General features: G+C 40.0%; 1 protein-coding gene across 7 annotated transcripts in view; it reads left to right on the forward strand.

Moving 5' to 3' along the window:
* Window positions 1-922: 922 nt before the first annotated feature.
* LOC139756514 (FAST kinase domain-containing protein 5, mitochondrial) overlaps window positions 923-16,560 on the forward strand; it is a 120,572-nt gene continuing 104,934 nt past the window's right edge. The window contains exons 1-2 of one of the 7 annotated variants that reach the window (XM_071675974.1): window positions 939-966; window positions 11,544-11,672. The gene's annotated coding sequence lies outside the window, so the exon portion shown is untranslated. Of the gene's footprint in view, window positions 1,247-1,290; window positions 1,422-11,543; window positions 11,673-16,560 lie in introns of those variants that run through there. The other 6 variants (XM_071675973.1, XM_071675977.1, XM_071675976.1 and 3 more) reach the window with 6 other exon arrangements.

Consider the following 16,560-nt stretch of genomic DNA (forward strand, 5'->3'; position numbering starts at 1 on the left):
AGGTGCAGGACCCAACCAAACTGCTTACTGACTTTATTCAACTTATGATTCCATAGGTTTTAAGGTCCTCATCCCAGGCAGACAACTAAATTAGGGAAATTCAGTAAAGAACCACTTAGACCCACATCCATACTTTCAGTGCGAGTTTGAAAAGATGGTACAATGTAAGTTGCTTGGTGATAAAGATATTCGAGGAAGATGCATGCAGTTTGTAGTGGAGTTGGTGAAACAGCTTGGTCAGCGTTTGCCAGACAATGTCCAAGTGTTACAGTCAATGTCATAACTTAGTACAAGTGAATGCCTGCAACGCACAAAGCCTGGAATACTGGAATTAACAAAGATGTTTACTGTTAACGAAAGATTTTCGCACACGCATTGAGTTCCAGTGGAGGAAGCTTTGATATGTATTGTGAAAAAAGAGCCTCGTCCTGGGATGCAACAGAAGAAAATCCTTGCAGTGACCTGTCTGAGTTGGGTTTGACTGTGTTAACATATGAACATATAAACATCGTGAAGTCGAAGCTTCGAAGTAGACTAAGTTTCAAAAGCTTAAATGCAGTAATAACTATAAAGTATAGATTAACAAGAAATAGAAACTGCTGTTATGACTATAAACTGTCTGAGGAAGTACTGAAAAACACTGGGTTATTGAAAGCATACAACTCATGGCAAGCAGAACCCTCACACCACACGACGTCCACCAAGGTCGGACAGACTGATGACTGGGAATTAGCAGATCAGGAATAATGGTCTATGGTTTAGTGATGAAGCAGTCAGACGTAATGGTTATTAATCATTTGGAACGTGAAAGACCAGAAGTAAGTAGAAAAGAAGTTTTTTTTTTAGCTCATATTGATTTTAGCGTTTCTTTAGCGGTTCTCAGGAGTGAATGTAGCGTGATGTGAAATGTTGAGTTGGCAACTGTGGTTGTTGATGGTGGGGTGACGTCAGTGTCTTGGTAACATGGTAGGTCACACAACGTATGCTGCTCTGAACATTGCACAATGTTGCTCAACTTATGTGAGAAATAACGGAATTGCAGGCTGAACTACAGTGAGATTTGGTGATAATTATTAATCAGTCATTAGAGATCATCAGAAGAACCCAGATGGACGACGTATGTGTGTGTGTGTGTGTGTGTGTGTGTGTGTGTGAGGTGAGAAAGTGATTGGTATGTACACCTCAGACGAGGTGATAACACGTATCATTTGGGAGAATATCTGGCCTGCAACTGGTGCAATAAGAAGTAAGTGCTCATTAAAGTTACTACTGACGGAGTGACTGGGTAGTAATGCATAATGATAAATAATGTCTTAATGATGTAAAGATGAACATGTTGGAGTTTGTCATGATGGTCTTCATAATTAACTGTGGTGGTAAAATGATCACAAGAAGAGGAATCCAATTAGATCAATGTAACAGTGAGTTGAACACTTTATAACAGTGAGTTGAACTCTTGATCACTTGAAAGATTGTCATGATAGGTTAAGGTAGATTTTATGTATTTTAGTCAGTTTTGCTATTGTGCTTCAGTTCATTTTTATATATTACTTACAGGAACAAATAATACCAGCTCAAGAAACTTATTGTAACTAGTATTATTACTTAATTACTTGTGTGGGGTCTTCATGAAATATAGATATATTGATTTTCTTTTTGCAACTTGTACTTTATGGAGAATATGGTAAGACAAGAAAACCATTATTTATTTTTATGACTACATAAAGGTAGGAAGGGTTGTGAAGATTAGTAAAATGTGGAGTTAATTGACATCTAAGTAGGCAAAGGACATAGAAATTAACAGAACGTTTGGACTGGTTACACTCCTCTGTGGGTATTTAGGTATTTACTTCTGCACAAACCTCTGCTCACAACCAGGTCCAAGCACACATTCTTCACATAAAGTAGGGTGCATTGTACACTATAAATAGATATATATTGATTATAACATTGGAAATTAAGATACATTGTATTAGGACTCCCAAGGGAATTTAGGGTCTATTAGTTTATTAAAGCATTTCCTGTATTATTTTGATAACTCCACAATTCCCTGGACCCTTTTATCCTTCCCAGTTTGGTGGAAATGAAAAAATATGCAGATTGTACTTCAGTCATAATGTATTTACCATACATTGTGATATGGCAAAAGAAACAAGCAAAAGTATCTGTTAAGGCCATGTTTAAACAAGATTTAGATTTGAATTTCCATTTTTACTGATAGAATCCTTAATGGAGAAATTGATCAGGAAGCAAAGCATGATTTAAGGAATTACTTTGTATTGTACCATAATAACAGTGAGGAGGGCTTTGTAGTTTGTCTGAGGTTTGGGTTGCTGGAAAATTGGGTGAAACTCTGAGGAAGCAAGAAGACCTTTGAAGCAGCCTAACATTCCCCAATATCCAAGGTTTACTTACCTTAATTTTTCATGGTATCAGAATGTATTACAGGTAATAATGTCTTGTGTATATTTGCGTTTTGCATAAGGAGTGGTTTGTTTACTAGGAATTGCATTCATTGCACCATGAATTCCATTACACATTCTTTGTGATGTTCTCACCGGATAACCAGCCAATGAAACATTATGCTCATGATGTTGTGGGATGCACCAGATGCCATTACTTAGGTAACTAAAGATCAAGGTAAATCTTGTTGACAGGGAAAGTTAGGGAACATTTTCAGAGGCTCTGTTGATATGAAACTTACTTGAAGGTCCTCCTCTGGTAGAAGACAAGCTTGCGCCTCTATTTTTTCTTTTTTCCTGGTACAGTTGCTATTCCTTAGACTTTTCCTGTTTCATGGTCTTCTCTGATTGAGACAGTGACTGAGACAGTTTTTCCCACATGTATTCCAACTACCACGCAAAAGGGCCTGGTTTGAATCCTGACTGTTGGAGGCATTGTGTGTGATACATATATGTGTGTATATATATTTTTTTTTTTTTTTTTTTATACCTCGTCGCTGTCTCCCGCGTTTGCGAGGTAGCGCAAGGAAACAGACGAAAGAAATGGCCCAACCCCCCCATACACATGTACATACACACGTCCACACACGCAAATATACATACCTACACAGCTTTCCATGGTTTACCCCGGACGCTTCACATGCCTTGATTCAATCCACTGACAGCACGTCAACCCCTGTATACCACATCGCTCCAATTCACTCTATTCCTTGCCCTCCTTTCACCCTCCTGCATGTTCAGGCCCCGATCACACATAATCCTTTTCACTCCATCTTTCCACCTCCAATTTGGTCTCCCTCTTCTCCTCGTTCCCTCCACCTCCGACACATATATCCTCTTGGTCAATCTTTCCTCACTCATTCTCTCCATGTGCCCAAACCATTTCAAAACACCCTCTTCTGCTCTCTCAACCACGCTCTTTTTATTTCCACACATCTCTCTTACCCTTACGTTACTTACTCGATCAAACCACCTCACACCACACATTGTCCTCAAACATCTCATTTCCAGCACATCCATCCTCCTGCGCACAACTCTATCCATAGCCCACGCCTCGCAACCATACAACATTGTTGGAACCACTATTCCTTCAAACATACCCATTTTTGCTTTCCCGGATAATGTTCTCGACTTCCACACATTTTTCAAGGCTCCCAAAATTTTCGCCCCCTCCCCCACCCTATGATCCACTTCCGCTTCCATGGTTCCATCCGCTGACAGATCCACTCCCAGATATCTAAAACACTTCACTTCCTCCAGTTTTTCTCCATTCAAACTCACCTCCCAATTGACTTGACCCTCAACCCTACTGTACCTAATAACCTTGCTCTTATTCACATTTACTCTTAACTTTCTTCTTCCACACACTTTACCAAACTCCGTCACCAGCTTCTGCAGTTTCTCACATGAATCCACCACCAGCGCTGTATCATCAGCGAACAACAACTGACTCACTTCCCAAGCTCTCTCATCCCCAACAGACTTCATACTTGCCCCTCTTTCCAAAACTCTTGCATTTACCTCCCTAACAACCCCATCCATAAACAAATTAAACAACCATGGAGACATCACACACCCCTGCCGCAAACCTACATTCACTGAGAACCAATCACTTTCCTCTCTTCCTACACGTACACATGCCTTACATCCTCGATAAAAACTTTTCACTGCTTCTAACAACTTGCCTCCCACACCATATATTCTTAATACCTTCCACAGAGCATCTCTATCAACTCTATCATATGCCTTCTCCAGATCCATAAATGCTACATACAAATCCATTTGCTTTTCTAAGTATTTCTCACATACATTCTTCAAAGCAAACACCTGATCCACACATCCTCTGCCACTTCTGAAACCACACTGCTCTTCCCCAATCTGATGCTCTGTACATGCCTTCACCCTCTCAATCAATACCCTCCCATATAATTTACCAGGAATACTCAACAAACTTATACCTCTGTAATTTGAGCACTCACTCTTATCCCCTTTGCCTTTGTACAATGGCACTATGCACGCATTCCGCCAATCCTCAGGCACCTCACCATGAGTCATACATACATTAAATAACCTTACCAACCAGTCAACAATACAGTCACCCCCTTTTTTAATAAATTCCACTGCAATACCATCCAAACCTGCTGCCTTGCCGGCTTTCATCTTCCGCAAAGCTTTTACTACCTCTTCTCTGTTTACCAAATCATTTTCCCTAACCCTCTCACTTTGCACACCACCTCGACCCAAACACCCTATATCTGCCACTCTGTCATTAGACACATTCAACAAACCTTCAAAATACTCATTCCATCTCCTTCTCACATCACCACTACTTGTTATCACCTCCCCATTTACGCCCTTCACTGAAGTTCCCATTTGCTCCCTTGTCTTACGCACCCTATTATATATATATATGAGCTTCGTTTCACTCAGAGCCAAAACATCCAGGTTCCTTTCCTCAAACATACTACCTATTTCTCCTTTTTTCACATCTTGGTTACATCCACACACATTTAGGCACCCCACTCTGAGCCTTCGAGGAGGATGAGCACTCCCCGCGTGACTCCTTCTTCTGTTTCCCATTTTAGAAAGTTAATACAAGGAGGGGAGGATTTCTGGCCCCCCGCTCCCGTCCCCTCTAGTCGCTTTCTACGACACGCGAGGAATACGTGGGAAGTATTCTTTCACCCCTATCCCCAGGGATAGGGAAGAGTGGTTTGGGAATGTCTGGGGAGTAAAGTCAGGGGTTAGTGAGAGGACAAGAGCAAGGGAAGGAGTAGCAATACTCCTGAAACAGGAGTTGTGGGAGTATGTGATAGAGTGTAAGAAAGTAAATTCTCGATTAATATGGGTAAAACTGAAAGTTGATGGAGAGAGGTGGGTGATTATTTGTGCATATGCACCTGGGCATGAGAAGAAAGATCAAGAGAGGCAAGTGTTTTGGGAGCAGCTGAATGAGTGTGTTAGTGGTTTTGATGCACGAGACCGGGTCATAGTGATGGGTGATTTGAATGCAAAGGTGAGTAATGTGGCAGTTGAGGGAATAATTGGTATACATGGGGTGTTCAGTGTTGTAAATGGAAATGGTGAAGAGCTTGTAGATTTATGTGCTGAAAAAGGACTGATGATTGGGAATACCTGGTTTAAAAAGCGAGATATACATAAGTATACTTATGTAAGTAGGAGAGATGGCCAGAGAGCGTTATTGGATTACGTGTTAATTGACAGGCGCGCGAAAGAGACTTTTGGATGTTAATGTGCTGAGAGGTGCAACTGGAGGGATGTCTGACCATTATCTTGTGGAGGCTAAGGTGAAGATTTGTATGGGTTTTCAGAAAAGAAGAGTGAATGTTGGGGTGAAGAGGGTGGTGAGAGTAAGTGAGCTTGGGAAGGAGACTTGTGTGAGGAAGTACCAGGAGAGACTGAGTACAGAATGGAAAAAGGTGAGAACAATGGAAGTAAGGGGAGTGGGGGAGGAATGGGATGTATTTAGGGAATCAGTGATGGATTGCGCAAAAGATGCTTGTGGCATGAGAAGAGTGGGAGGTGGGTTGATTAGAAAGGGTAGTGAGTGGTGGGATGAAGAAGTAAGAGTATTAGTGAAAGAGAAGAGAGAGGCATTTGGACGATTTTTGCAGGGAAAAAATGAAATTGAGTGGGAGATGTATAAAAGGAAGAGACAGGAGGTCAAGAGAAAGGTGCAAGAGGTGAAAAAAAGGGCAAATGAGAGTTGGGGTGAGAGAGTATCATTAAATTTTAGGGAGAATAAAAAGATGTTCTGGAAGGAGGTAAATAAAGTGCGTAAGACAAGGGAGCAAATGGGAACTTCAGTGAAGGGCGCAAATGGGGAGGTGATAACAAGTAGTGGTGATGTGAGAGGGAGATGGAGTGAGTATTTTGAAGGTTTGTTGAATGTGTTTGATGATAGAGTGGCAGATATAGGGTGTTTTGGTCGAGGTTGTGTGCAAAGTGAGAGGGTTAGGGAAGATGATTTGGTAAACAGAGAAGAGGTAGTAAAAGCTTTGCGGAAGATGAAAGCCGGCAAGGCAGCAGGTTTGGATGGTATTGCAGTGGAATTTATTAAAAAAGGGGGTGACTGTATTGTTGACTGGTTGGTAAGGTTATTTAATGTATGTATGACTCATGGTGAGGTGCCTGAGGATTGGCGGAATGCGTGCATAGTGCCATTGTACAAAGGCAAAGGGGATAAGAGTGAGTGCTCAAATTACAGAGGTATAAGTTTGTTGAGTATTCCTGGTAAATTATATGGGAGGATATTGATTGAGAGGGTGAAGGCATGTACAGAGCATCAGATTGGGGAAGAGCAGTGTGGTTTCAGAAGTGGTAGAGGATGTGTGGATCAGGTGTTTGCTTTGAAGAATGTATGTGAGAAATACTTAGAAAAGCAAATGGATTTGTATGTAGCATTTATGGATCTGGAGAAGGCATATATATATATATATATATATATATATATATATATATATATATATATATATATAGTACAGTACTCGCACTTAATGGTTGAGATTTTTAAAATATATCAGGTTAATCTCATGTTTTTTTTCTTATCATGACAGCCCTCCCTGCTGTTAATATTATTGGTAAAGTTTCAGTTTGAAGGCTGCACAGAAACACTTGTAGCTGTGGAATACGAGTGATTTCCAGCTTAGTAGTAGTAAAGTATGTCAGGGATATAATGAGCTGCAGACTGTGATAATTTTACCTGTAATAAGGATTGAAATGATAGTGGGTATGGCTGTAAATACCAGGAAAGTAAAGATAAACAAAGTAATAGTAAACTTGTTTAGGAATCAAATAGATATATGAAATCCTAATAGTTTAGTTATCTGTTTGCAGTAGTGGGGAGGAAAAAGAAATCTTGTGTGGTCCCTTTATCCAAAGTCAAATATGCAATCCTCGTTAGGCCAGTGATTATTGCATTTCAACTTCAAAGAGGGTATATATAATGCTGTCACTACTCTCTTAGGGAGTGCATTTTAGTATCTAATAGTTCTTATTAGGAACCAATTTCCCTTGAGAGTTGTATTCCAATGTTTAAGATGTTCCAGTATTGATATTTAACCATGCAATATTCAAGAACCACTTCAAAGAAATCTGCAGTTATATATGTCTTCATGCCCATGCAGAATTTTATCGACTTACTCATGTTACCTCTTGACCTGCTGTCTGTAGGATCTAGATCCCCAAAATTTACTGTATCTATATATCTGATGCCTGTTCCAGTTGGAACTCCCTCAAAAGGGTGGCCATGGTAAAAGTCTCCATATCTGAAGAACTCCAGTGCCGCTTCTTATCAGGCTACTGGCAGAGGGCAAGTCTAGTGCAGTGTTTAGAGAAGCTCCTAGCTAATGTTCCTAGTGACTACAACTGTCTAATGCTCTTGCCTACTGCTTCTACCTAATAATCCTGCCTAAATGTTCCTACCTACTACTGTCTACTGCCCCTACCATTTTGTCAAAAAGCCGAACTAGCGCAGTGCTCACTGCAGGAAAATCTAGTTGCAAAGAATGACTGTGAGTTGTGTTGTCAGGTGTTACATATGACACGGAGAGATTGCATGTTTGTGCACAGAATGCCAGTAGTCCACATGTTAGTGAAACAGAAAGAAGAACAGCTACCTGGGTCAGAGGAGTGCAACTGGACTAAAGTGCTGGATCACTAAGCAGATGTCACAAACCCTCCTGATACCTAGGCAGGTAGTACTGGTAATATATCTCTCTTGTTGTTGGCTGCCTATCAACTTCTGCCTGTATCACCCAAAATCTACATCTTTCTTTATGTACTATATCAGTGGTGTCTCAAATCATTTGATGTTAGACTACAGCTCCAAAAGAAGGGAACTAGTTACAACTGATGGGGCTTCCAATTAATTTTAATATGAGTACAGTTGTTTCTGTTATGTTGTGAAAATGATTAATGGTATGTTTAAGACTTATGTCCACAGGGTTTACCCATCCTCAGATTATTTCTTCCGCAACTTTTTCTTTGGTTGGAAGTCTCACGACTTTAAACGAGCAGCAGTTTTATCTGGAAGAAAATGCTTCCTTGAATTGAGCATTATAGCCTTGATATCTTAAGAAACTCTTGACCATAGGTTGATACTTGAACTCTCTTGAGCAAAGCATATAGCCTGAATATTTTGGAAAACTTCTAAGTCATTCCAGGCAGCTATGTATTATCTACAGTGTCCTTATGTGAAAAGAGAAATTCAGTGTAGAATCTATGGTGTCCCTACTTCTGCCCTTGCTCAGATGTGTTCTTTTAATTTGTTTTATGCTCTTTCTGTGTTATTGATTAATCTTCACGTTTTATGTTTAGGATTTCAGTAGACTAAGGAGCTGGCTGGAGTTGCTTTTCTAGGCAAGTATTGAATGTCTTAATTCTCACATAGAAAGTTGCCAGAAATGTCAGGTGATGTATTTTGCAATCAGGGAGAATGAGTTAGGTGTGTCCTGTACAGACAAAGGTAGAATCTTTATGAATCCTTATGAAGGATTTGCAGGACTGTTGTCTTGAGGGCTTTTTACAAATACTTTTCACCAATCAGGGCTCTATAACGCTCACTCTATTGGCTGCGTGTGGCCAGGGATTTTATGTGTGTCTCAGAGGATGATGTGTAAAATACGTGATTTGTAGTGGGCAAGCTTGTGGTGATCAAGATCGATTTGATTAATTGCATTTTAGGTTGCTAAGACACACAATAAGTGAAAGAGGGAAAATCTGAGTAAAAGTTTTATGATGAACATGTCCTGCTCTTTATTAGCTCATATTCATCATACCTTGCTTAGAATTGAAAAGAGACAGTATTATATTGCATTTTTAAACAGCCTCATATGATGCTAGTTTAGTATTTATTCTGTATATCTAATATCTTACTTCATGTTTTGTTTTGAAATGACTTTTGACAAATGTTTTGATTGCTTACCACATGTGACCATTGTGGCTGAATGTTATTCATATACTTGTAAAATGGCTGATTAGTTGATAAAGACTGTGGACCCCTTTTGTGAACATTACCTAAAGGGCATAATTTTCAGGTTTTGTTTTTGGCTACTATAGTAGTGTTCAGCAAGTGTGAACCTGCTTAAAGAAACTTTAGGTTTTGAACTTTTGACAGTAGTCAATTTGTCTTATGTAATGAGGTCCCAGAAAATGTCTTGCAGCATTTTCTTGATGTTTGAGGCCAAACCCAAACTCGCTTTTTAACATAACTGATCGAAAATTTATGGTACATTTGAAGATATTTTTAACCTCTTCATAGTGGAGGTATTGTGTATGAGCATGAGTTTTTTATGGTAATGCACAAGACAAGGACAATGTCAAACTTTAGAAAAAAAAATTCAACCCATTAAAAGGGTTGCATCTGAATGAGACAGTCTGTGTGGTGGCATCTTCCAAGAATTTAGCTTTTATTTTGCCTTTACTAGTGTTTCTTTTTAAAATATCTTGTTGAGAGCAGATTTTAATCCTATCATATGTGGGGTAGACAAGGACAGATGTTGAGGCCTAAGGGTGTTTTCTGTTATGGAACCTCATTGGTGCATAGTTGCTCATCATTTTACAGTTATGCTGACTGATATTTATAGGTGAAAATATCTTGCAAGCAAGTACTAGCATAATCAACCTGAATGTGTCTAATTAGTGTAGTCAAGGCAGTTTCTCATGGGCTGATTCCCAAAACCTTGGTAGAGTTTGGTTGCCTTTAGTGTGCAGAACCCAGATCATCACTGGTGAGCTAATTGCAATTTATGGCATGATCATCTCATATTTCAGGATCATCGATAGAAGTAAAAATGGACCCCCCACATCATAAGGTCCCAATTTCCTGTCTTGGGAACCAGCAAAACCATGCAGAAACAAGTTGAAGGATGTATACCCAAAGAGAGTCCTTATGTTACTTGGGCATGATCCTTTGCAAACTGACGTCATTGGATTATTGTTAGTCATTTCTTTCGATTACTCTGTTACTTGATATAAACCTGTGTCATTGGTAAGGGAAGTTAAGACACATCCTGAAGCCAAATGTCTCATGCCCCCAATTCATGCACCACTTTTACACTAATGGAACTGATTGAGGGTGTCTGGTTAGAGGAAATGAGATGATTTCTCATGGGCTAGTTCCTTCATGAAATCTCAGCAGAGCTTGATTTGCCCTCAGTGCATGGAAATCTCGAGGTTGCTATGGTTGAGAAGATCTTTCCAAAGTCAAGATGATCTCATAACTGTGGTTTTGGGTTGCAAGGACAGTTTCAGTCTTAGGTTCAATGACCCAACTAGTGGAGGCCATCTTCTCACCAGAAGCTAGTGTTCCTCTTGGGATCATTCATTTGTGGAGGTACACCAGGGCTTTGTTTTCTTCTGTATGTCAGACTTTCTGTTAAAGTGATGCAATGCAATTTCTGACTGTTCATGCTCTTAATGTAAATCTGTGTCTGGCAGGAAAGAAAGAGTCCTGAGGTGCCTGTGCTCCCTCTGGTGTACTGTTATTATACTTTATTAGGGTAAAACATTTTGGTAATTTGTTTCAGCCCCTCATAGGACAGTTCCCTTTTTTTTTTGAAACTTCATCATAGTTTGGGATGTTGTGGCAGTATGTGGAACCCTAGGTGGTGTTGATGTAAACTGAGCATTGGCAGTTCCGGTTGATGACCAGGTTTTATAGGTGCTGACAGCCCTCAAGTCTGTTGATGTATTCTTTGAAGTGTTTTTTGTAGCATTTTGAAGGGTAGTTGAGGACACATATAGCTTTTACATATTTTGGACTGACTGCATCAATGTAGGATCCTTACTATAGGGAAGGCCTATTGTTTTGCAATAAAGATGACTAAACTCTTGAAAACAAGTAAGAAATGATTTTTTTGAATTTCAAAACCAATGCTGTTGAGTTGCTTTACAGATAAACTTTTAGATATATAGTACCTCAGGGAAATTTCATAGATTTAGAGACTCCATCCCCAGTCACATTGGTTGGCAAAGTGTGCAGACACCTAGTTACATTGGGTAGACTTGTTATGTTGCTTAGCTTCCTTTTGTAAAGAGATGTGTTTTGAAATTTTCCAGTTTTTGAAAGCTCCGGGTTGGTGGTACAGCAGAGACGCATAGCTTCAAGATTTCTTGTGGACCTACTGAAGGTTTTGACGTGTGTTGAACTTAGGTTCGAGGCCATTAGTCTCCATATTAACAAGAAAGGTATGATGTTTCCTTTGCTATTCATCCTTTATGGACATTTTGAAGCTAGATCAAGGGATCCTGATTTTTAATGAACAACATGTATATACTGTAATGATTGATGAAAGTCCTTGTCATTCTCTTCTTCTTTTAGGGAACTGATCTTTTTTATTTTGGCAGAGATAGCATGGGGAGATGTAGGATGTATGTGGATCCTGAAATTAGAATTGTATCCTCTGTACCACTGTGTTAATACTTTCTTATTCTTTTGTAAGTCTTTGATTTTCAGTTCATGGGCAGGAAGACTCGGAATAATGACCTTAGTGTTGATTGTTTGATTTTAGATTTTTCCTCTCTTAGATGTTGTTGGTATGATTAATCTCATAACTTCTCGGTTAGGTTTCCTTTTCAACCCTTTAAACCTTAGCTTTCAAGTTTTATAAAAATTTCAAAGATATACAACACTGGAAAAATTGACTTTGTAATTGTTTCATCCACAACATTCACAGTGATAATGTGTGAAAGTTATATTAACATTTCAGCGCATGCTTAAAAGTTTGGAAGAATGCCCGTTTTATCGATAATTTTACACAAAAATTTATTACTTATATTCATTTTATCATCTTCCGCAAAGCTTTTACTACCTCTTCTCTGTTTACCAAATCATTTTCCCTAACCCTTGCACTTTGCACACCACCTCGACCAAAACACCCTATATCTGCAACTCTATCATCAAACACATTCAACAAACCTTCAAAATACTCACTCCATCTCCTTCTCACATCACCACTACTTGTTATCACCTCCCCATTTGCGCCCTTCACTGAAGTTCCCATTTGCTCCCTTGTCTTACGCACTTTATTTACCTCCTTCCAGAACATCTTTTTATTCTCCCTAAAATTTAATGATACTCTCTCACCCCAACTCTCATTTGCCCTTTTTTTCACCTCTTGCACCTTTCTCTTGACCTCCTGTCTCTTTCTTTTATACGTCTCCCACTCAATTTCATTTTTTCCCTGCAAAAATCGTCCAAATGCCTCTCTCTTCTCTTTCACTAATACTCTTACTTCTTCATCCCACCACTCACTACCCTTTCTAATCAACCCACCTCCCACTCTTCTCATGCCACAAGCATCTTTTGCGCAATCCATCACTGATTCCCTAAATACATCCCATTCCTCCCCCACTCCCCTTACTTCCATTGTTCTCACCTTTTTCCATTCTGTACTCAGTCTCTCCTGGTACTTCCTCACACAAGTCTCCTTCCTAAGCTCACTTACTCTCACCACCCTCTTCACCCCAACATTCACTCTTCTTTTCTGGAAACCCATACAAATCTTCACCTTAGCCTCCACAAGATAATGATCAGACATCCCTCCAGTTGCACCTCTCAGCACATTAACATCCAAAAGTCTCTCTTTCGCACGCCTGTCAATTAACACGTAATCCAATAACGCTCTCTGGCCATCTCTCCTACTTACATAAGTATACTTATGTATATCTCGCTTTTTAAACCAGGTATTCCCAATCATCAGTCCTTTTTCCGCTCATAAATCTGTTTTAGATATCTGGGAGTGGATCTGGCAGCGGATGGAAACATGGAAGCGGAAGTGGATCATAGGGTGGGGGAGGGGGCGAAAATTCTGGTAGCCTTGAAGAATGTGTGGAAGTCGAGAACATTATCTCGGAAAGCAAAAATGGGTATGTTTGAAGGAATAGTGGTTCCAACAATGTTGTATGGTTGCGAGGCGTGGACTATGGATAGAGTTGTGCGCAGGAGGATGGATGTGCTGGAAATGAGATGTTTGAGGACAATGTGTGGTGTGAGATGGTTTGATCGAGTAAGTAACATAAGGGTAAGAGAGATGTGTGGAAATAAAAAGAGCGTGGTTGAGAGAGCAGAAGAGGGTGTTTTGAAATGGTTTGGTCACATGGAGAGAATGAGTGAGGAAAGACTGACCAAGAGGATATATGTGTCGGAGGTGGAGGGAACGAGGAGAAGAGGGAGACCAAATTGGAGGTGGAAAGATGGAGTGAAAAAGATTTTGTGTGATCGGGGCCTGAACATGCAGGAGGGTGAAAGGAGGGCAAGGAATAGAGTGAATTGGAGTGATGTGGTATACCAGGGTTGACGTGCTGTCAGTGGATTGAATCAAGGCATGTGAAGCGTCTGGGGTAAACCATGGAAAGTTGTGTAGGTATGTATATTGCGTGTGTGGACGTATGTATATACATGTGTATGGGGGTGGGTTGGGCCATTTCTTTTGTCTGTTTCCTTGCGCTACCTCGCAAACGCAGGAGACAGCGACAAAGCAAAAAAAAAGAAAAAAAAAAATTCATTTTATCGTTTGCTTAATTGTATATCTTTTCATTTTATGATAGATGTGATTCACTGATAATTGTTATTATTACAGCAAATTTATAAAAGTTTGTTGAATTACTAGCTACACGTGTCAGATGTAATTTTGTGAAGATTAGATGGGCACTGACAACACTGCCTCCACTTTTGCTAGAAGCACTTCATGCCTCATTTTGTTCAACTTTTAATGCTGGAAGACTCAGTGTCCATAAAATCACTTTCCATATGATCCAAAAACAGATCATCAACATCAAGTAATTCAGGATCAGTTCTTGCATGGTCCTTTAGATTTGGTTAAAAACCACTGAGTTTACCCGACAGAAACCCATGAAAATGTGCTGTAATTGAGATGGTTGGACATTGACTAACTTAGGGGAGAAATTATTACACAGTGCCATTCTGGCAACTACCCAGGTTAGGTAAACAGCCTTGAAACAGAGAGACAAGGCTTGATGCTGAAATTTATATCTGAGTCACTTTATTCCCATACGTGTAGGAAGAGAGGAAAGTGATTGGTTCTCAGTGAATGTAGGTTTGCGGCAGGGGTGTGTGATGTCTCCATGGTTGTTTAATTTGTTTATGGATGGGGTGGTTAGGGAGGTGAATGCAAGAGTTTTGGAAAGAGGGGCAAGTATGAAGTCTGTTGGGGATGAGAGAGCTTGGGAAGTGAGTCAGTTGTTGTTTGCTGATGATACAGCGCTGGTGGCTGATTCATGTGAGAAACTGCAGAAGCTGGTGACTGAGTTTGGTAAAGTGTGTGAAAGAAGAAAGTTAAGAGTAAATGTGAATAAGAGCAAGGTTATTAGGTACAGTAGGGTTGAGGGTCAAGTCAATTGGGAGGTGAGTTTGAATGGAGAAAAACTGGAGGAAGTGAAGTGTTTTAGATATCTGGGAGTGGATCTGGCAGCGGATGGAACCATGGAAGCGGAAGTGGATCATAGGGTGGGGGAGGGGGCGAAAATTCTGGGAGCCTTGAAGAATGTGTGGAAGTCGAGAACATTATCTCGGAAAGCAAAAATGGGTATGTTTGAAGGAATGGTGGTTCCAACAATGTTGTATGTTTGCGAGGCGTGGGCTATGGATAGAGTTGTGCGCAGGAGGATGGATGTGCTGGAAATGAGATGTTTGAGGACAATGTGTGGTGTGAGGTGGTTTGATCGAGTAAGTAACGTAAGGGTAAGAGAGATGTGTGGAAATAAAAAGAGCGTGGTTGAGAGAGCAGAAGAGGGTGTTTTGAAATGGTTCGGGCACATGGAGAGAATGAGTGAGGAAAGATTGACCAAGAGGATATATGTGTTGGAGGTGGAGGGAACGAGGAGAAGAGGGAGACCAAATTGGAGGTGGAAAGATGGAGTGAAAAAGATTTTGTGTGATCGGGGCCTGAACATGCAGGAGGGTGAAAGGAGGGCAAGGAATAGAGTGAATTGGAGCGATGTGGTATACCGGGGTTGACGTGCTGTCAGTGGATTGAATCAAGGCATGTGAAGCGTCTGGGGTAAACCATGGAAAGCTGTGTAGGTATGTATATTTGCGTGTGTGGACGTATGTATATACATGTGTATGGGGGTGGGTTGGGCCATTTCTTTCGTCTGTTTCCTTGCGCTACCTCGCAAACGCGGGAGACAGCGACAAAAAAAAAAAAAAAATATCTAAAGGAGTTAAGGGGTTAAGTGACAAGCTTTTTCTATTTTTCTAAGCTTTTGTGAGTCTTGTAGTGTTAAGAGTGGGTATTTGCTATTGCTTTAGTTCTCTCATGAGGTTCCATGAACTCTCTCAACCTTTTCATTGCTAATGTTTTTTGTATTCCTAGGATTGTCTGGGATATCTGTCGATAAGATGTAAAGTCATACATCAGATGGGAATTCAGATGAGGAAATGAAAGTTTAGAGTCACAAATGTACCTCAGTGTAGAATGCTGTGTCTCTCCACAAATGAAGCTAGGCACAATGAAAGAACAATTACGTTTTCTTTGATAATTTATGATTGATTGTGTTGCATATCTCTTCAAGCAGCGTTATTATATTTCTGGTTACATTCATGGATAAGGTATGAAATCATACATATGTAGAGAATTCAAGTTTAGAGGCAAGGTTTAAAATCACAAATGTGACAGTACAATTTGTTATGGCCAGCCACAAATGTGGCCTAGCACAGAAAAAGATTCATCCGTATCAAAGATGGATTCAGTGTCAGTGATGGGTTTTGAAATCCAGTTGGACAGTACCAGAAAGTTTGGTAATTTTGGGGGGACTGTTCTGTGGTATTATGCAGAAATTTGATAATCAGTGTCTTTTAAGCTTAGTTTTCTTCTTGACAAGACTGGTTCCAGTAGCATTAGTGCTTTATGAGGAGTGTTTCATAGGAGGCTATTGCTATAACATGTGATTTAGGATGTCTGGAGTAGATTCTAGCAATCCTGTTTTCTAAGGAATCATATTTTGTACCTTTGGCTCAACTTAAATGAGACTTCTTGAAGGTTTTGAAATTTTATTTCTGAGAATAAGAGCAAGGTTATTAGGTACAGTAGGGTTGAGGGTCAAGTCAATTGGG

The sequence above is a fragment of the Panulirus ornatus genome, chromosome 22, assembly GCF_036320965.1.
Source record: "Panulirus ornatus isolate Po-2019 chromosome 22, ASM3632096v1, whole genome shotgun sequence".
NCBI classification, from domain to species: Eukaryota; Metazoa; Arthropoda; class Malacostraca; order Decapoda; family Palinuridae; genus Panulirus; species Panulirus ornatus.